This window comes from Bombina bombina, chromosome 7 (genome assembly GCF_027579735.1).
Source record: "Bombina bombina isolate aBomBom1 chromosome 7, aBomBom1.pri, whole genome shotgun sequence".
NCBI lineage: Eukaryota > Metazoa > Chordata > Amphibia > Anura > Bombinatoridae > Bombina > Bombina bombina.
This window is the reverse complement of record NC_069505.1, coordinates 600,556,691-600,579,007: the sequence shown is the minus strand read 5'-3', so window position 1 is coordinate 600,579,007 and position 22,317 is coordinate 600,556,691. Positions and strand designations below refer to the sequence as shown.

The following is a 22,317-nucleotide window of genomic DNA, read 5'->3' as shown; positions in this document are numbered from 1 at the left end:
GATTGGCCAATAAAAAAAGATGCAGTAAACAAGGTGTTAATTTGTTTTTAGTGTTTAGATTTGACTTACTGCATGGAATATAAGATATCAGGCTGTTAAATCTAGGATAAGTAACTTACAACACGGTGATGCCGATTACTTTATACAAACTCAGGGTAATTGGGAAGGTTGCGCATATACAAGGGAGCAAACAACATAAATAAAGTATATCACAAAGTTTTAGTTTTTTTTATTACATATAAACATGCAATAATACAATCTCAAGGTGATTATCCCTCTAGGCCCAGATCACAAGTGGCGCTCTAATGATAGTGCACGGAGCGATATCAGTATCGCTGGACTGCGCTTAAATGAGTGCGCAAATTGATATTACAAGTATATGGTAAAGAAGAATAACCAGAGAATGTGTAGAGCGGCAAACATCCCTTTAGCGCCCCCTGTACTTTCAGTGGATATTGCGACTGCTCTAAACATCACTTATATTACAAATTCATGGTAAAGAAGAATAACCAGAGAATATGTAGAGCGTCAGATATCCCTTTAGTGCCCCCTGTACTTTCAGTGGATATTGCGACTGCTCTAAACATCACTTATATTACAAATTCATGGTAAAGAAGAATAACCAGAGAATGTGTAGAGCGGCAGACATCCCTTTAGCGCCCCCTGTACTTTCAGTGGATATTGCGACTGCTCTAAACATCACTTATATTACAAATTCATGGTAAAGAAGAATAACCAGAGAATGTGTAGAGCGGCAGACATTCATTTAGCGCCCCCTGTACTTTCAGTGGATATTGCGACTGCTCTAAACATCACTTATATTACAAATTCATGGTAAAGAAGAATAACCAGAGAATGTGTAGAGCGGCAGACATCCCTTTAGCGCCCCCTGTACTTTCAGTGGATATTGCGACTGCTCTAAACATCACTTATATTACAAATTCATAGTAAAGAAGAATAACCAGAGAAGGTGTAGAGTGGCAGACATCCCTTTAGCGCCCCCTGTACTTTCAGTGGATATTGCGACTGCTCTAAACATCACTTATATTACAAATTCATAGTAAAGAAGAATAACCAGAGAAGGTGTAGAGCGGCAGACATCCCTTTAGCGCCCCCTGTACTTTCAGTGGATATTGCGAATGCTCTAAACATCACTTATATTACAAATTCATGGTAAAGAAGAATAACCAGAGAATGTGTAGAGCGGCAGACATCCCTTTAGCGCCCCCCTGTACTTTCAGTGGATATTGCGACTGCGCTAAACATCACTCATATTACAAATTCATGGTAAAGAAGAATAACCAGAGAATGTGTAGAGCGGCAGACATCCCTTTAGCGCCCCCTGTACTTTCAGTGGATATTGCGTCTGCACTAAACATCACTAATAATACAAATTCATGGTAAAGAGGAATAACCAGAGAATGTGTAGAGCGGCAGACATCCCTTTAGCGCCCCCTGTACTTTCAGTGGATATTGCGTATGCGCTAAACATCACTTATATTACAAATTCATGGTAAAGAAGAATAACCAAAGAATGTGTAGAGCGGCAGACATCCCTTTAGCGCCCCCTGTACTTTCAGTGGATATTGCGTCTGCGCTAAACATCACTCATATTACAAATTCATGGTAAAGAAGAATAACCAGAGAAGGTGTAGAGCGGCAGACATCCCTTTAGCGCCCCCCTGTACTTTCAGTGGATATTGCGACTGCTCTAAACATCACTTATATTACAAATTCATGGTAAAGAAGAATAACCAGAGAATGTGTAGAGCGGCAGACATCCCTTTAGCGCCCCCCTGTACTTTCAGTGGATATTGCGACTGCGCTAAACATCACTCATATTACAAATTCATGGTAAAGAAGAATAACCAGAGAATGTGTAGAGCGGCAGACATCCCTTTAGCGCCCCCTGTACTTTCAGTGGATATTGCGTCTGCACTAAACATCACTTATATTACAAATTCATGGTAAAGAAGAATAACCAAAGAATGTGTAGAGCGGCAGACATCCCTTTAGCGCCCCCTGTACTTTCAGTGGATATTGCGTCTGCGCTAAACATCACTCATATTACAAATTCATGGTAAAGAAGAATAACCAGAGAATGTGTAGAGCGGCAGACATCCCTTTAGCGCCCGCCGCCCCCTGTACTTTCAGTGGATATTGCGTCTGCTCTAAACATCACTTATATTACAAATTCATGGTAAAGAAGAATAACCAGAGAATGTGTAGAGCGGCAGACATCCCTTTAGCGCCCCCTGTACTTTCAGTCGATATTGCGTCTGCGCTAAACATCACTTATATTACAAATTCATGGTAAAGAAGAATAACCAGAGAATGTGTAGAGCGGCAGACATCCCTTTAGCGCCCCCTGTACTTTCAGTGGATAATGCGACTGCGCTAAACATCACTTATATTACAAATTCATGGTAAAGAAGAATAACCAGAGAATGTGTAGAGCGGCAGACATCCCTTTAGCGCCCCCTGTACTTTCAGTGGATATTGCGTCTGCACTAAACATCACTCATATTAGAAGTTGAAAGTTAGAGCAACTTGAGACCAGTGTTCACGCGACATTTTGTAAGCGGCCCAGCAGCGAAACAGTTACTTATGGAACCACACCCTGCAGTAAGCAAACACTATACAATGTAGACTGTACAGTATAGGTCCCTTAATAACTGCTTAACTGCTACTCATACAATGCGGCCTTAGAGGGAACACTCACTCACGAACACTCACCATGTAAAATATATTAAAATAAAGTATATATATATATATATATATATATATATATATATATATATATATATATGTATGTGTGTGTGTGTGTCTTTGTGTCTATGTGTGTAAAATATATGTGTATCATTAAAATACAGTAAATACTTTAAATGGGTTAAAAAGGTATATGACATACATCAAGGTGTATGATTGGGAAGGGCTCAAAAACAACTAGATGTGTACGCGACAGAATTATAGAACACAAAAGTTCTATAAGAATTAAAAATCTAAAAGCTCCAGTCGCTGAACACTTTTTAGAAAAAAATCACGCCATAAATCAGCTCCGTTTTCAGATAATTGACCATGTCCCCAAATTACGTAGAGGAGGGGACAGGGAGAAAATGTTAAAACAAAGAGAGGCGTTCTGGATTCATGAATTGGGTACCATGCATCCCAATGGCATGAATAAAGACTGGGATTTATCAGTGTTTCTTTAAGTACATTATTTCTGGATTAAATTGGTGGGAATCAAAATCCTTCACAGGATATATCTAACTGCATGCACTTTAAAATCTAAAATTTAAAATCTAACATTGCAATTTAAATCCTAATATTGCACTTTAAAAATGAAATTTAATATCAAATATTTTTGTATAAAATGCCTTTTTCTGAGTAAACTTTGTATATAATGATTATGAATTAATTCAGTATATATATAAAAAATGAATTAATTTGGTATATGAAAGGTTAATTATTTTTTTTACCTGTCTATATATATATGTGTTTTTAGCGCCACCTGGTGGTTTATTGGTATATAAGGTGTTTGAATTCATTGTACACACTAGCTTGACAAAGGGACAGAAGTCCCGAAACGTTGCTGCCTTTTTTCCTGCTGTCTCTACAATAAATACTTTATGCTGTCACCTCTTGTCGTTTTGAGCCCATGTGAGAGATACAGTACCCAAGAAGTGACATAATATATATACAGGTAGTGATACACATATTTACATAATAGGCGCCAAACCATCTTCTAGTGATCCGCCCGGTTCAGTGCAAGTCTCAAAATGCGGCAAAGACGGCGTGATAACGTCACGCGTGACCGGAAGCCAAAACGAGGCTAAGTTTGGGAGTCATGGTAACGGTAAACATAGCACCGTGTACCATAGAGCAGAGCGAGGCGGAGTACTAGGGGGGAGTATGCACAAGAGACTGTGCAAAACGGAAAGGCAAAGGGGAACTTAAATACACCCAAATAAATACAAATAGTGAAAAATAAAAAAAGGAAACAGATAGTAAATGCAAGATAAACAACAACAAGCACGAGTGACAGTGTCAGAAAGATATATATATAAGGCAGCACATAGCATACTTCATGTGCATAAAAATGCTGCTGGGGAACAAGTAGTCAATTAAACGTATACAAATACATAACCACTCTATACAATAGGAGTATCAATGGGAGACTACAGGGGATAATATCCAGACAATGAAAAATGCTGTTTACATTTAGACAAAGCTAATATTTAGCAGTGATCATAGAAGCCATGATCACATAATGAATACAGAGGACCTGCAAAGGAGGGTACACACTAGAAACCTATGTACAATTATAACATAGGTAGAAGATTAATGTGGACATTCATTTGTAGCAACACCCAAAGTCAATGGTGGAATTGAGACCTTTAGGGGCAACTGTGTTCAGATTAAAGATCCACCTAGCCTCCAGACGTAATAGGGTTAATGCTCTGTCCCCACCACGCCGTATACGTGGCACATGGTCAATCAAGATGACCCTCAATGAGGACAATAGATGTCCTGCCTGCACAAAATGTCTCGCAACTGGTTGCTCGGATTCACCTGATTTGATAGCTTGACGAATGGCTGTTTTGTGATTGGCTAGTCTTTCCTTGAAGGCGGTGACTGTTTTGCCAATGTAGTACAGAGAACACGGACAAATGATTACATAGATCACATACTCTGATGTACATGTCAATCTGTGATTGATCTTGTATTTTCTGTTCGTATGTGGATAATGGAAGGTATTAGCAGTCATCATGTGATTACACGTGACGCAATTGCCACATCTGTAGCATCCCAATTTGGCCTTAGGTAGCCAGGTCCGTCGTTCGTAACAATGCACCGGTTCATTCAGGACCAAGAGGTCACGTAAATCTTTAGACCTTTTATAGACCATCCGTGGTGGCGGGAGGTCATAGAACGGTAGACTAACATCTTTAGCCACAATTTTCCAGTTGTCCCTGATGGTATTAGATATCTTCTCTGAAAGGGGTGTATATGTGGTCACAAAGTTCATTCGTAGGTCTTCTTCTTTTGCCTTGTTCCTTGTCATGAGGCTATCACGGGTTTGATGTTCGGCAACCAGGAGTTGTTTTTCAATGAGTTGTGGGGGGTAACCACGTTGGAGAAACTTTTCTGCCATTTCAGACAATTGTATTTTCTTGTGGTGGTCATCGGTGTTATTCCGAACTACCCTCAGGAGCTGCGAGGAGCTGACACCGTTTTTTTGAGTGTGAGGGTGGAATCTGTTGTAATGTAATATGGAGTTTTTGTCTGTTTCTTTGTGGAATAGGGTGGTATGTAAAAAATCAATACCCATAGAGTCAGTTTTGTAGATCTCTAGATCAAGAAAATGGATTTTCTCTGTGTTCCATTCCATTTTAAATTTAATAGTCGAGTCCAAATCGTTAAGGGCGTTAAACCAATTGCTAAGGAATGCTGGAGTGCCCCTCCAAACAAGGAACACGTTGTCTATGTAACGACGGTAGAATCTGATGGAGTTGTGCTTAGGGTTAAATACATGATATTTTTCAAATTGAGCCATATATAGATTGGCATAAGCGGGTGCCATGCTTGATCCCATGGTCGTACCCAGTATTTGCAAAAAAAAAATTGTTTTCAAAACGAAAAAAGTTTTTTTCTAAGCACAACCCCAACAGATTCATCAAAAATTCAATAGGTGGGCCTGCATAATGCTCACTGTTGATCAGACACTCTTGGATAATTTTTTTGCCATGGTCATGCGGAATCACGGTGTAAAGACTCACCGCATCCATGGTTACTAGTAAATCCAGTTGCTTATCTACCTCCATTGTTTTTAGGAGGGTGATAAGCTCAAAGGAGTATTTAAGATAGGAGTTAGTTGCCTGAACAACAGGCTGCAGAAAAAAAATCAATGTATTCAGCCAAAGGCTGTAGCAGAGAACCCCTGGCAGAAACAATAGGTCTGCCAGGGGGGTTGTCTAAAGATTTATGGATTTTGGGGAGCAGATACAAAATAGGGCAAATAGGTTTGTCCACAGTCAGGAATAACCATGTGTTGTCATTAATTATGTTAGCGGTCTGTGCTAGACATAATAGGTCATCCACGTCCTTTTTGAATCCCATAGTAGGATTACCTCTGAGTTTAGTGTAAGTCACTCCGTCATATAATTGTCTACGTGCTTCAGTTTTATATGCCTCATAGTCAAGAATGACTATGGCCCCACCCTTGTCGGCCGGCCTAATGACTATATTAGGGTCTTGAGAGAGTGTTTTTATAGCCATTCTCTCCTGTTTAGTCAGATTATCCAAAGATCTGTCAGTAGGTGGTGGGGTAGTGGAAATACTTGAAAGACACGCTTGGTGAAACGTTTTGATGGAAGTGTGAGTGTTAGGTGGTTCAAATGTGCTGTGTCCTCTAAACTGTTTCCTAGTGAAGTCACCCTTGTCTTTGAAAAAATCTTTTAGTTTTAGCTGTCGCTGGAATCTACCAAAATCGATGTGAATATCAAACAAGGTGTTATGAGAGCGTGGCACAAAAGAAAGACCTTTGTTAAGGACACTATTTTCCTCAGGGCTCAAGGGGCGTGTACTAAGATTGAACACTATTGTTTCAATTTTTTGTTGGTAATTTTCCTTCTTGTGTCGCCCCCCCTCCTGAAGTGTCGGTGCCTGGGGCCTGTGATAAAGGGGGTTTCTGGGAAGATCTAGTGCTAACACCTGTTAAGACCTCCTGGCATTCAAAAATAAAAAAATCTCTACTGTAGAGAACGACTACAGAGAGAAACGTGTCTATAGGTGGTTATATGGTAAAGACAATAGTGCTCCTTTTGGCCGTAGAAGAAACCTAAACAAAAATAGAAGAGTTAATTTCACCACTGTAGATAGCAGTGGTGGTGATTCTTCTGAAGGAGATACTGCCACTCCTTCTACAAGTCAACAAACAGGTGTTAGCACTAGATCTTCCCAGAAACCCCCTTTATCACAGGCCCCAGGCACCGACACTTCAGGAGGGGGGGGGCGATACAAGAAGGAAAATTACCAACAAAAAATTGAAACAATAGTGTTCAATCTTAGTACACGCCCCTTGAGCCCTGAGGAAAATAGTGTCCTTAACAAAGGTCTTTCTTTTGTGCCACGCTCTCAAAACACCTTGTTTGATATTCACATCGATTTTGGTAGATTCCAGCGACAGCTAAAACTAAAAGATTTTTTCAAAGACAAGGGTGACTTCACTAGGAAACAGTTTAGAGGACACAGCACATTTGAACCACCTAACACTCACACTTCCATCAAAACGTTTCACCAAGCGTGTCTTTCAAGTATTTCCACTACCCCACCACCTACTGACAGATCTTGGGATAATCTGACTAAACAGGAGAGAATGGCTATAAAAACACTCTCTCAAGACCCTAATATAGTCATTAGGCCGGCCAACAAGGGTGGGGCCATAGTCATTCTTGACTATGAGGCATATAAAACTGAAGCACGTAGACAATTATATGACGGAGTGACTTACACTAAACTCAGAGATAATCCTACTATGGGATTCAAAAAGGACGTGGATGACCTATTATGTCTAGCACAGACCGCTAACATAATTGATGACGACACATGGTTATTCCTGACTGTGGACAAACCTATTTGCCCTATTTTGTATCTGCTCCCCAAAATCCATAAATCTTTAGACAACCCCCCTGGCAGACCTATTGTTTCTGCCAGGGGTTCTCTGCTACAGAATTTGGCTGAATACATTGATTTTTTTCTGCAGCCTGTTGTTCAGGCAACTAACTCCTATCTTAAAGACTCCTTTGAGCTTATCACCCTCCTAAAAACATTGGAGGTAGATAAGCAACTGGATTTACTAGTAACCATGGATGTGGTGAGTCTTTACACCATGATTCCGCATGACCATGGCAAAAAAATTATCCAAGAGTGTCTGATCAACAGTGAGCATTATGCAGGCCCACCTATTGAATTTTTGATGAATCTGTTGGGGTTGTGCTTAGAAAAAAACTTTTTTCGTTTTGAAAACAAATTTTTTTTGCAAATACTGGGTACGGCCATGGGATCAAGCATGGCACCCGCTTATGCCAATCTATATATGGCTCAATTTGAAAAATACCATGTATTTAACCCTAAGCACAACTCCATCAGATTCTACCGTCGTTACATAGACGACGTGTTCCTTGTTTGGAGGGGCACTCCAGCATCCCTTACCAATTGGTTTATGCCCTTGACGATTTGGACTCGACCATTAAATTTAAAATCGAATGGAACACAGAGAAAATCAATTTTCTTGATCTAGAGATCTACAAAACTGACTCTATGGGTATTGATTTTTTACATACCACCCTATTCCACAAAGAAACAGACAAAAACTCCATATTACATTACAACAGCTTCCACCCTCACACTCAAAAAAACGTTGTCAGCTCCTCGCAGCTCCTGAGGGTAGTTCGGAATAACACAGATGACCACCACAAGAAAATACAATTGTCTGAAATGGCAGAAAGGTTTCTCCAACGTGGTTACCCCCCACAACTCATTGAAAAACAACTCCTGGTTGCCGAACATCAAACCCGTGATAGCCTCATGACAAGGAACAAGGCAAAAGAAGAAGACCTACGAATGAACTTTGTGACCACATATACACCCCTTTCAGAGAAGATATCTAATACCATCAGGGACAACTGGAAAATTGTGGCTAAAGATGTTAGTCTACCGTTCTATGACCTCCCGCCACCACGGATGGTCTATAAAAGGTCTAAAGATTTACGTGACCTCTTGGTCCTGAATGAACCGGTGCATTGTTACGAACGACGGACCTGGCTACCTAAGGCCAAATTGGGATGCTACAGATGTGGCAATTGCGTCACGTGTAATCACATGATGACTGCTAATACCTTCCATTATCCACATACGAACAGAAAATACAAGATCAATCACAGATTGACATGTACATCAGAGTATGTGATCTATGTAATCATTTGTCCGTGTTCTCTGTACTACATTGGCAAAACAGTCACCGCCTTCAAGGAAAGACTAGCCAATCACAAAACAGCCATTCGTCAAGCTATCAAATCGGGTGAATCCGAGCAACCAGTTGCGAGACATTTTGTGCAGGCAGGACATCTATTGTCCTCATTGAGGGTCATCTTGATTGACCATGTGCCACGTTTACGGCGTGGTGGGGACAGAGCATTAACCCTATTACGTCTGGAGGCTAGGTGGATCTTTAATCTGAACACAGTTGCCCCTAAAGGTCTCAATTCCACCATTGACTTTGGGTGTTGCTACAAATGAATGTCCACATTAATCTTCTACCTATGTTATAATTGTACATAGGTTTCTAGTGTGTACCCTCCTTTGCAGGTCCTCTGTATTCATTATGTGATCATGGCTTCTATGATCACTGCTAAATATTAGCTTTGTCTAAATGTAAACAGCATTTTTCATTGTCTGGATATTATCCCCTGTAGTCTCCCATTGATACTCCTATTGTATAGAGTGGTTATGTATTTGTATACGTTTAATTGACTACTTGTTCCCCAGCAGCATTTTTATGCACATGAAGTATGCTATGTGCTGCCTTATATATATATCTTTCTGACACTGTCACTCGTGCTTGTTGTTGTTTATCTTGCATTTACTATCTGTTTCCTTTTTTTATTTTTCACTATTTGTATTTATTTGGGTGTATTTAAGTTCCCCTTTGCCTTTCCGTTTTGCACAGTCTCTTGTGCATACTCCCCCCTAGTACTCCGCCTCGCTCTGCTCTATGGTACACGGTGCTATGTTTACCGTTACCATGACTCCCAAACTTAGCCTCGTTTTGGCTTCCGGTGACGCGTGACATCATCACGCCGTCTTTGCCGCATTTTGAGACTTGCACTGAACCGGGCGGATCACTAGAAGATGGTTTGGCGCCTATTATGTAAATATGTGTATCACTACCTGTTTATATATTATGTCACTTCTTGGGTACTGTATCTCTCACATGGGCTCCATTTGATAAAGGTCTAGGTGTAGACCGAAACGTTATGGGTTAAGGCCCTGCTGTTTTTCCAAGGATTGGAATAAAGCCTTTTCTTTTGATTGAATTCCCTGTGTTGCCTGCTCTTTTCCGGATACCTACAACACTTAGGCTGAGTGTGTATTTGGAAAGCTTACCTACATGCAATACTCCTGCTTGCAGTGCACCGGGTAGTTGCTCCATTAGTGTGTGCCATTTTTTCTGCATATATATATATATATATATATATATATATATATATATGTGTGGGTATGTGTTATGTCAGAAATCTTTTACAAACATATTTACATGTCCCTAAATTACTTTTTATGTTCTAAACAATGTTGTCTTTCATATCTCTGTGTTTATTTATACCACTATATGTATATAGTGTAAATGTATTATTATTCTGAGCAGGAATAATTGCGAATATAGCATGCCATCAGGGTATTATATGTATTAATTTGCAATCAATGGATATTTTAAGAGCTGGGCCAGTTTTCTCTCTGTACCTGTGTAACTCCTCCTGATTGCAATCGAATTTTAAAAACCACCCCTACACAGGTGTTATAAAATGGGCTGGCATATAAAATGACATTTCTTACTGAAAAAGAAATTCAAGAGAAGTAAGAAATACATTGAAAATAGCATGTCAGTAAAGAGGTGATTTTAATTTCTGCTGTATCTGAATCATGACAATGTAATGTTAGGTGGGCTATCCCTTTGAGCTATCAGCTTAAGATTCTATTGAATCAAACATTTGAATTTTAAAATCCATGTCTAAAATATTACACTGTGTGTCCTAATGTCAGCATCAATGTTAATCTTTAATACTAATTTCACATATACATACTTGCAAAGTATAATACACAATGTAACAAATGACACTTACAAGTTCTGATGAGTGATCAATGACACAAGTATCAAGCAATTTTATTTGTTAGTGATAGTTTAAAATGTATATTTGAATCAGATTGGCTAATGTCTTAAATCATGTGAGTACGCATATTCCAAAAAAAAGTGGTTGAAAAATTAAAGTGGTTGTTTAGGAGTTTGCGTCATAATTAGTGAGAAAAGTGTAGCGTCAAATCTGGTGCAAAGTGGAGAGTGGGACTTGTATTACATGGCTTAAACAAAGTGCACATAGATTTTTCACAAAAAATAAAAAGGATGTTAGCTATATTATGTTGTGTATTTATTTAATGTTTATCTCTATATCTATTAGTGCAACAAGTTTGGGGCAAAATCTTTCAACAAATTTGTATAAATAATATTGTCCCCTTGCTTTGTAATTAAAGACAAATTTGTAGCATAATCAGTAGTAATGTATTTTTCATTTTTATTCCTATATCTACTAGTGCACCAAATGTGGAGCAATAATATTGTTTGATTTAGAAAGGGTATACAATTTTAATAGAGTTTCTAATTTTCTTTTATTATGTAATATACTTCATTCTCTTGCAACATCGAACATAAGCTTTCTGTGTTTTCAGACTCCCATTGAGTTCTAAGGCATCCGTGACCTCAAGAGATACATGCGAGTGTACCTGTTAAATGTTTGATAAATTGGGAAAAGGGTCAAATAGAGTCGAATGTGAATTCGAAATATCTGTAATGACGCAAGCATCAATCTGCGTCACAAATTTAAACATTTGACAATCTTGACGCTTTGTTACCTACAGCGAATCAATCTCGCGCCATATTCGACGCGGAATTCAATCGTATTATCTGTTGAAGCCCATGTGGCCCATATTTACATGAGACAGGTAAAGGTAAAACTATTTGCACAGTTTTAAAAACACAAACATTTAAACTGCACAGACAAGAAGATATTAAAACTACCCAGAGAACCAAACACTGTAACCATAACCATATCACAAGGATATAACACACACACTGACCCTCAGCCCTCACTATAACACACACACTGACCCTCAGCCTTCACTATAACACACACACACACTGACCCTCAGCCTCTCACTATAACAAACACACTGACCCTCAGCTTCTCACTATAACACACACACTGACCCTCAGCCCTCACTATAACACACACACTGACCCTCAGCCCTCACTATAACACACACACTGACTCTCAGCCCCTCACTATAACAAACACACTGACCCTCAGCCTCTCACTATAACACACACACTGACCCTCAGCCTTCCCTATAACACACACACTGACCCTCAGCCCTCACTATAACACACACACTGACCCTCAGCCCTCACTATAACACACACACTGACCCTCAGCACCTCACTATAACACACACACTGACCCTCAGCCCTCACTATAACACACACACTGACCCTCAGCCTCTCACTATAACGCACACACTGACTCTCAGCCCCTCACTATAACACACACACTCTTGTTTATGGGTTTGTCCAAAAATTAACCAGTTTGAGAAAAATTCAATATTGGTTAAATAGAATGCTGGAGCAAAGACTTCAATTTAATAGTAGAATGATCCTCCTATTATACCAGAGCACAGAAGTGCAGGATAATTTTAAACTAATTAATACCTCGATCCAACAAGGTTGTATCCTGATTTTCTCCAAATGGAAAGCAACACAGGCTCCTAACATTGCAGAATTTGTAGCGGGGATGATAAACCAGATCATACTGGAACAATATAGTATACCACTAGAATCGGAGAAAGCATTAAAAAAATTTTTTATAAATGGTTAAAAGTTAGAGACACAGCCATTAAATGTCCAATTACAACTTATTAAACCTTTAGCCAGATCAAATACAGTTAAAGACTGGATAGCTAGGAATGAACTTCCGAATGTATGGAGTAGTATATTTTAGGAAGTGGGAACTTCGTACAGGGGGTCAGTTCGCATCAATCCCCTCCTCCCCCTCCCCGCCCGCCAATATGTTACATGTATCCGCTTACTCCTAGGTCATATGGAGTGAGGGTACTATGTTAAGGAACTTCTTTAGTATATTATTTAATAGAACGTTCAAGCTGATGACAGAAAATAAGAGTTATGGTATTATGGTTCAAGTGATATATGGGCTTGATATTCGAATAGAAAGGGGAAACCAATGTATGTGTTTGTAAAGCTGTACGTTATTTAGAATAATGATGTATAGGTATGGTGTTTGTTTCTTCCCCGATTGTATACCATGTAAAAGCAATAAAAAGTAAATGAAAAAAACAAAAACACACACACTGACCCCTCAGCCCGCACTATAACACACACACTGACCCTCACCCCCTCACTATAACACACACACTGACCCTCAGCCTCTCACTATAACACACACACTGACCCTCAGCCCCTCACTATAACACCCACACTGACCCTCAGCCCCTCACTATAACACCCACACTGACCCTCAGCCTCTCACTATAACACACACACTGACTCCTCAGCCCGCACTATAACACACACAATGACCCTCAGTGTGTGTGTTATACCCCCTCACTATAACACACACACGGACCCTCACCCCCTCACTATAACACACACACTGGCCCTCAGCCTCTCACTATAACACACACACTGACCCTCAGCCCCTCACTATAACACACACTGACCCTCAGCTCCTCACTATAACACACACACTGACCCTCACCCCCTCACTATAACACACACACTGACCCTCAGCCTCTCACTATAACACACACACTGACCCTCAGCCCCTCACTATAACACACACACTGACCCTCAGCCCCTCACTATAACACACACTGACCCTCAGCTCCTCACTATAACACACACACTGACCCTCACCCCCTCACTATAACACACACACTGGCCCTCACCCCCTCACTATAACACACACACTGGCCCTCACCCCCTCACTATAACACACACACTGACCCTCACCCCCTCACTATAACACACACACTGACCCTCACTCCCTCACTATAACACACACACTGGCCCTCAGCCTCTCACTATAACACACACACTGACCCTCAGCCTCTCACTATAACACACACACTGACCCTCAGCCTCTCACTATAACACACACACTGACCCTCAGCCTCTCACTATAACACACACACTGACCCTCAGCCTCTCACTATAACACACACACTGACCCTCAGCCCCTCACTATAACACACACACTGACCCTCAGCCTCTCACTATAACACACACAATGACCCGCAGCCTCTCACTATAACACACAGTCCACTGACTCACTATAACACACACACTGACTCTCACTATAACATACTGACTCTCACTATAACACACACACTAACTCACTATAACACACACACTAACTCACTATAACACACACACACACACACTGACTCTCACTATAACACACACACACACTGACTCTCACTATAACACACACACACACTGATTCTCACTATAACACACCCACACTGACCCTCACTATAACACTCACACACTAACCCTCACTATGACACACACACACTGACTCTCACTATGACACACACACACTGACTCTCACTATGACACACACACACTGACTCTCACTATGACACACACACATACCCACCCACTGACTCTCACTATAACACACACTGACTCTCACTATAACACACCCACACTGACTCTCACTATGACACACACACACTGACTCTCACTATGACACACACACACTGACTCTCACTATGACACACACACATACCCACCCACTGACTCTCACTATAACACACACTGACTCTCACTATAACACACCCACACTGACTCTCACTATAACACACCCACACTGACTCTCACTATAACATTCACACACTAACCCTCACTATAACACACACACTGACTCTCACTATGACACACACACACTGACTCTCACTATGACACACACACACTGACTCTCACTATGACACACACACACTGACTCTCACTATGACACACACTGACTCTCACTATGACACACACACACTGACTCTCACTATAACACACACACACTGACTCTCACTATAACACACACACACTGACTCTCACTATAACACACACACAGACTCTCACTATAACACACACACACTGACTCTCACTATAACACACACACACTGACTCTCACTATAACACACACACACTGACTCTCACTATAACACACACACTGACTCTCACTATAACACACTGACTCTCACTATAACACACTGACTCTCACTATAACACTCACACAGACTCTCACTATAACACACACACTGACTCTCACTATAACACACACACACTGACTCTCACTATAACACACACACTGACTCTCACTATAACACACTGACTCTCACTATAACACACTGACTCTCACTATAACACTCACACAGACTCTCACTATAACACACACACTGACTCTCACTATAACACACACACACACTGACTCTCACTATAACACACACACACACTGACTCTCACTATAACACACACACACTGACTCTCACTATAACACACACACACTGACTCTCACTATAACACTCACACACTGACCCTCACTATAACACACACACTGACTCTCACTATAAAACACACACACACACACTGACTCTCACTATAACACACACACACTGACTCTCACTATAACGCACATACACACACACTGACTCTCACTATAACACACACACACACTGACTCTCACTATAACACACACACACACTGACTCTCACTATAACACACACACTGACTCTCACTATAACACACACACTGACTCTCACTATAACACACAGACACTGACTCTCACTATAACACACACTGACTCTCACTATAACACACACACACTGACTCTCACTATAACACACACACACTGACTCTCACTATAACACACACACACTGACTCTCACTATAACACACACACTGACTCTCACTATAACACACACACACACACACACACTGACTCTCACTATAACACACACACACACACTGACTCTCACTATAACACACACACACTAACTCTCATTATAACACACACTGACTCTCACTATAACACACACACTGACTCTCACTATAACACACACTGACTCTCACTACAACACACACACTGACTCTCACTACAACACACAGACACACACTGACTCTCACTATAACACACACACACTGACTCTCACTATAACACACACACACTGACTCTCAACACACACACACTGACACTCACTATAAAACACACACACTGACTCTCACTATAACACACACACACTGACTCTCACTATAACACACACACACTGACTCTCACTATAAAACATATAAAAGAAAATAACTAAGCGCCAGCTATATATCAACAGACCTCCAGCTCTAATACATTGGCACCTAGTTGCCAATAGGGTGGATTCAAAATTTGGGATTAATATATCAGAGCGCCAAACAATAGTAGGCAGGGTCTATGGTCAGAACTTCAAATATCACCAATAAGTTTAAATGATACAATGGATTACAAAGGCTGATACATTTTAATACATAAATACAACAGTTTATCATGGATCCATGGTACAGACAGAAGAATTGGTGTACCGTGTTACACTCTAAAACAACCAATATTTACAATAAAAGATCTAACACATAAAGAATCTAACACATAAAAAATCAACCACATAAAAAAAGAAAGGAGCGTGCATACACCCTCCAATAATCATGGATATGTGTTAAAACGTTACCAATTTGGGTAAAACAATGTAATAAAATGAAATGAATAAAATGCAGTTAACCAATACAAGAAAGGGAATGTATTAAAATCCCGGCTCACATCTAAAGTTTTACCTATGTTTTTACCCAAAAATGTGAATTAAAAATAAATGGGTTAAATCCTAACTAATGATAATTTAAAATAAGTGGAATGCAAAGTGAATGGTGAAAATGAGGTGAGTGGTTACATGAAACTAATAAAAAAACGTGAAAAATAATTATTAACTTGGCAAAAATCAAGCAAAAATCAAAGTGGGTTCTGAGTGAGTGCAGAACAACTTAACAACTAAAACGTGTGGAATCAGTGTGGATTTGAGTGCTATAAATGTAAAACAAGCACTTGATTTTTACCCCAGAGATCCGGGTTCTGGGCCAGATACCAAGGGGATCAGAAGCACTAAGCTTCGAAATGCTAGACTTGCTAAAAGCCTTTTGCAATTAATTGAAAGAGTCCATGTCACAACAATGGGGTTGAAAACAGATGGTGAAATACAAATTACTAGTAAGTCCAGATATATTGTTCTAATGTGATATTAAGGATCCCGTATTAGTCTATCTTGGTATAGATCCCAATCTCAAAATGCACAAAAATCTTCTTAGAGGGGGTAGGAAAACAAATAATTCTGACGTTAGATATTGTCCCTTACCTGCAAAAAAAGAAAAGGCAAAAGATAGTGCAGATGGCTTCTTAAAGTGTGGTCACAATTAAAATGCTCCTTACCAGTCAACCGGTTTCGGTCTTCACTGACCTTTATCAAGACTGGTTTAAGGTAAGAACCTAGACTGTTATATACCTTACTAGTTGACAGGTAGATTAACACCTGTGTGGTGGGACCGGAAGTGGAAGCTAAATTTTTCCGGGTTAATAAAAACAAAACAAAGTATTTAATTTATTAGCAGAGGCAATATACTATCATTTCAAATTAAACTTTGGATAATAAAAGCGTTGCTGAGTAGAGATCTACTTATGAAAAAATGTCCATTTCTCTATTATCATCTTAAGATTAATTTATACTTCAGTATTAATTCTCCGATTTATCTTTATCCCAAATGGCTGATCGGACCTTGTGATGTGTATTAGTATATATTGGTTGTTATTTACTAAAATGCGTGTATCGTATTATTATCAAGCTATTTATGTACCTATTGGCTAAAGTGTGCCGTGAAACCTAGCAGTCATTGGCTCTGATTTTGGGGGCTCGAGCCAGAGTTTATGTGCTATTGGCTAGACTAAAGGTGTGTACAATTTCTGCAATCTGATTGCTTGGCTATGTTTATTTAGCAAGCATCCTTAATGGTTCAGACAGGACGTGAAGTATTAACAGAAAAAACAAACGAAATTTGAGATATCATTGCACCCCTAATAAATAGTGTAGAAAGCGACCATTATATTTAAATAAGGTGAAATATTTAACATAAAGGCCAAAAAAGAGGATTCGGATATCTATGCACAACACTTGGTTGTATGGAACGCATATGATAAAATCGTAATTACGGGCAGAGCATAATGTGTTTGGCAATGCTTTTATTATCCAAAGTTTAATTTGAAATGATAGTATATTGCCTCTGCTAATAAATTAAATGCTTTGTTTTGTTTTTATTAACCCGGAAAAATTTAGCTTCCACTTCCGGTCCCACCACACAGGTGTTAATCTACCTGTCAACTAGTAAGGTATATAACAGTCTAGGTTCTTACCTTAAACCAGTCTTGATAAAGGTCAGTGAAGACCGAAACCGGTTGACTGGTAAGGAGCATTTTAATTGTGACCACACTTTAAGAAGCCATCTGCACTATCTTTTGCCTTTTCTTTTTTTGGCAGGTAAGGGACAATATCTAACGTCGGAATTATTTGTTTCCCTACCCCCTCTAAGAAGATTTTTGTGCATTTTGAGATTGGGATCTATACCAAGATAGACTAATACGGGATCCTTAATATCACATTAGAACAATATATCTGGACTTATTAGTAATTTGTGTTTTTCACCATCTGTTTTCAACCCCATTGTTGTGACATGGACTCTTTCAATTAATTGCAAAAGGCTTTTAGCAAGTCTAGCATTTCGAAGCTTAGTGCTTCTGATCCCCTTGGTATCTGGCCCAGAACCCGGATCTCTGGGGTAAAAATCAAGTGCTTGTTTTAAATTTTTGGCACCAAACAGTTTTTTATAGCACTCAAATCCACACTGATTCCACACGTTTTAGTTGTTAAGTTGTTTTGCATTCCACCAGTTGTTCTGCACTCACTCAGAACCCACTTTGATTTTTGCTTGATTTTTGCTTGATTTTTGCCAAGTTAATAATTATTTTTCACGTTTTTTATTAGTTTCATGTAACCACTCACCTCATTTTCACCATTCACTTTGCATTCCACTTATTTTAAATTATCATTAGTTAGGATTTAACCCATTTATTTTTAATTCACATTTTTGGGTAAAAACATAGGTAAAACCTTAGATGTGAGCCGGGATTTTAATACATTCCCTTTCTTGTATTGGTTAACTGCATTTTATTCATTTCATTTTATTACATTGTTTTACCCAAATTGGTAACGTTTTAACACATATCCATCTTATTGGAGGGTGTATGCACGCTCCTTTCTTTTTTATGTGGTTGATTTTTTATGTGTTAGATTCTTTATGTGTTAGATCTTTTATTGTAAATATTGGTTGTTTTAGAGTGTAACACTAATTTTTCTGTCTGTACCATGGATCCATGATAAACTGTTGTATTTATGTATTAAAATGTATCAGCCTTTGTAATCCATTGTATCATTTAAACTTATTGGTGATATTTGAAGTTCTGACCATAGACCCTGCCTACTATTGTTTGGCGCTCTGATATATTAATCCCAAATTTTGAATCTCACTATAAAACCCACACACACAGACTGTCACTATAACTCACACGTATAACAATATATGATTACATAATACATTCACCTTGCAAGAAAACCATCTTCCTCGAAACCGGAAGTCTTTATCGGTATCCGGAAGTTTTCTGTGTAATTTGAGTTTGATGTGACGATAACAAACTACATTTCCCAGCGTGCCATTCTCAAAAACGAACGCACAAGTCAACCAATAGGGAGGCGGGAAACACTGTCAGTTCAATATACAAGTGCAGCGATCGCGGTTAACTGTGTACCACATGTGTGACTTTGTTGTGCTGTTATTTAGTTTGTAAATAGTGTGTGAGCTGTGTATAACATAACTATTTACTGTGTATAACCCATATATATCTAGTTATAACCTAAATATCTAATACAAAGCTTATCTGCTCTTTATTAAACCTAACAAATACCAAACTGCAGCTCTGTGCTGTTATATAGTCTGTAATTAGTGTGTGAGCTGTGTATAACATAACTATTTACTGTGTATAACCCATATATATCTAGTTATAACCTAAATATCTAATACACAGCTTATCTGCTCTTTATTAAACCTGACAGATACCAAACTGTAGGTCTGTGCTATTATATAGTCTGTAATTAGTGTGTGAGCTGTGTATAACAGAACTATTTACTGTGTATAACCCATATATATCCAGTTATAACCTAAATATCTAATACACAGCTTATCTGCTCTTTATTAAACCTGACAAATACCAAACTGCAGCTCTGTGCTGTTATATAGTCTGTAATTAGTGTGTGAGCTGTGTATAACATAACTATTTACTGTGTATAACCCATATATATCTAGTTATAAGCTAAATATCTAATACACAGCTTAGCTGCTCTTTATTAAAACTGACAAATACCAAACTGTAGTTCTGTGCTGTTATATAGCTTGTAGTGTGTGTGAGCTGTGTATAACAGAACGATTTACTGTGTATAACCCATATATATCTAGTTATAAGCTAAATATCTAATACACAGCTTATCTGCTCTTTATTAAACCTGACAAATACCAAACTGTAGCTCTGTGCTGTTATATAGTCTGTATATAGTGTGTGAGCTGTGTATAACATAACTATTTACTGTGTATAACCCATATATATCCAGTTATAACCTAAATATCTAATACACAGCTTATCTGCTCTTTATTAAACCTAACAAATACCAAGCTGTAGCTCTGTGCTGTTATATAGTCTGTAATTAGTGTGTGAGCTGTGTATAACAGAACTATTTACTGTGTATAACCCATATATATCTAGTTATAAGCTAAATATCTAATACACAGCTTATCTGCTCTTTATTAAACCTGACAAATACCAAACTGTAGTTCTGTGCTGTTATATAGTCTGTAATTAGTGTGTGAGCTGTGTATAACATAACTATTTACTGTGTATAACCCATATATATCTAGTTATAACCTAAATATCTAATACACAGCTTATCTGCTCTTTATTAAACCTAACAAATACCAAACTGTAGCTCTGTGCTATTATATAGTCTGTAATTAGTGTGTGAGCTGTGTATAACAGAACTATTTACTGTGTATAACCCATATATATCCAGTTATAACCTAAATATCTAATACACAGCTTATCTGCTCTTTATTAAACCTGACAAATACCAAACTGTAGCTCTGTGCTGTTATATAGTCTGTAATTAGTGTGTGAGCTGTGTATAACAGAACTATTTACTGTGTATAACCCATATATATCTAGTTATAACCTAAATATCTAATACACAGCTTATCTGCTCTTTATTAAACCTGACAAATACCAAACTGTAGTTCTGTGCTGTTATATAGTCTGTAATTAGTGTGTGAGCTGTGTATAATAACTATTTACTGTGTATAACCCATATATAACCTAAATATCTAATACACAGCTTATCTGCTCTTTATTAAACCTAACAAATACCAAACTGTAGCTCTGTGCTGTTATATAGTCTGTAATTAGTGTGTGAGCTGTGTATAACAGAACTATTTACTGTGTATAACCCATATATATCTAGTTATAACCTAAATATCTAATACACAGCTTATCTGCTCTTTATTAAACCTAACAAATACCAAACTGTAGTTCTGTGCTGTTATATAGTCTGTAATTAGTGTGTGAGCTGTGTATAACAGAACTATTTACTGTGTATAACCCATATATATCTAGTTATAACCTAAATATCTAATACACAGCTTATCTGCTCTTTATTAAACCTAACAAATACCAAACTGCAGCTCTGTGCTGTTATATAGTCTGTAAATAGTGTGTGAGCTGTGTATAACAGAACTATTTACTGTGTATAACTCATATATATCCAGTTATAAGCTAAATATCTAATACACAGCTTATCTGCTCTTTATTAAACCTAACAAATACCAAACTGCAGCTCTGTGCTGTTATATAGTCTGTAAATAGTGTGTGAGCTGTGTATAACATAACTATTTACTGTGTATAACCCATATATATCTAGTTATAAGCTAAATATCTAATACACAGCTTATCTGCTCTTTATTAAACCTAACAAATACCAAACTGTAGCTCTGTGCTGTTATATAGTCTGTAATTAGTGTGTGAGCTGTGTATAACATAACTATTTACTGTGTATAACCCATATATATCTAGTTATAACCTAAATATCTAATACACAGCTTATCTGCTCTTTATTAAACCTGACAAATACCAAACTACAGTTCTGTGCTGTTATATAGTCTGTAATTAGTGTGTGAGCTGTGTATAACAGAACTATTTACTGTGTATAACCCATATATATCCAGTTATAACCTAAATATCTAATACACAGCTTATCTGC

The 22,317-nt window shown here is 38.5% G+C and overlaps 1 protein-coding gene across 1 annotated transcript in view; it reads right to left on the bottom strand.

Moving 5' to 3' along the window:
- LOC128636664 (uncharacterized) overlaps positions 1–19,595 on the bottom strand; it is a 37,835-nt gene extending 18,240 nt beyond the window's left edge. Inside the window, exon 1 of the mRNA XM_053689655.1 lies at positions 19,562–19,595. The gene's annotated coding sequence lies outside the window, so the exon portion shown is untranslated. The remainder of the gene's footprint in view (positions 1–19,561) is intronic.
- Positions 19,596–22,317: the final 2,722 nt, after the last annotated feature.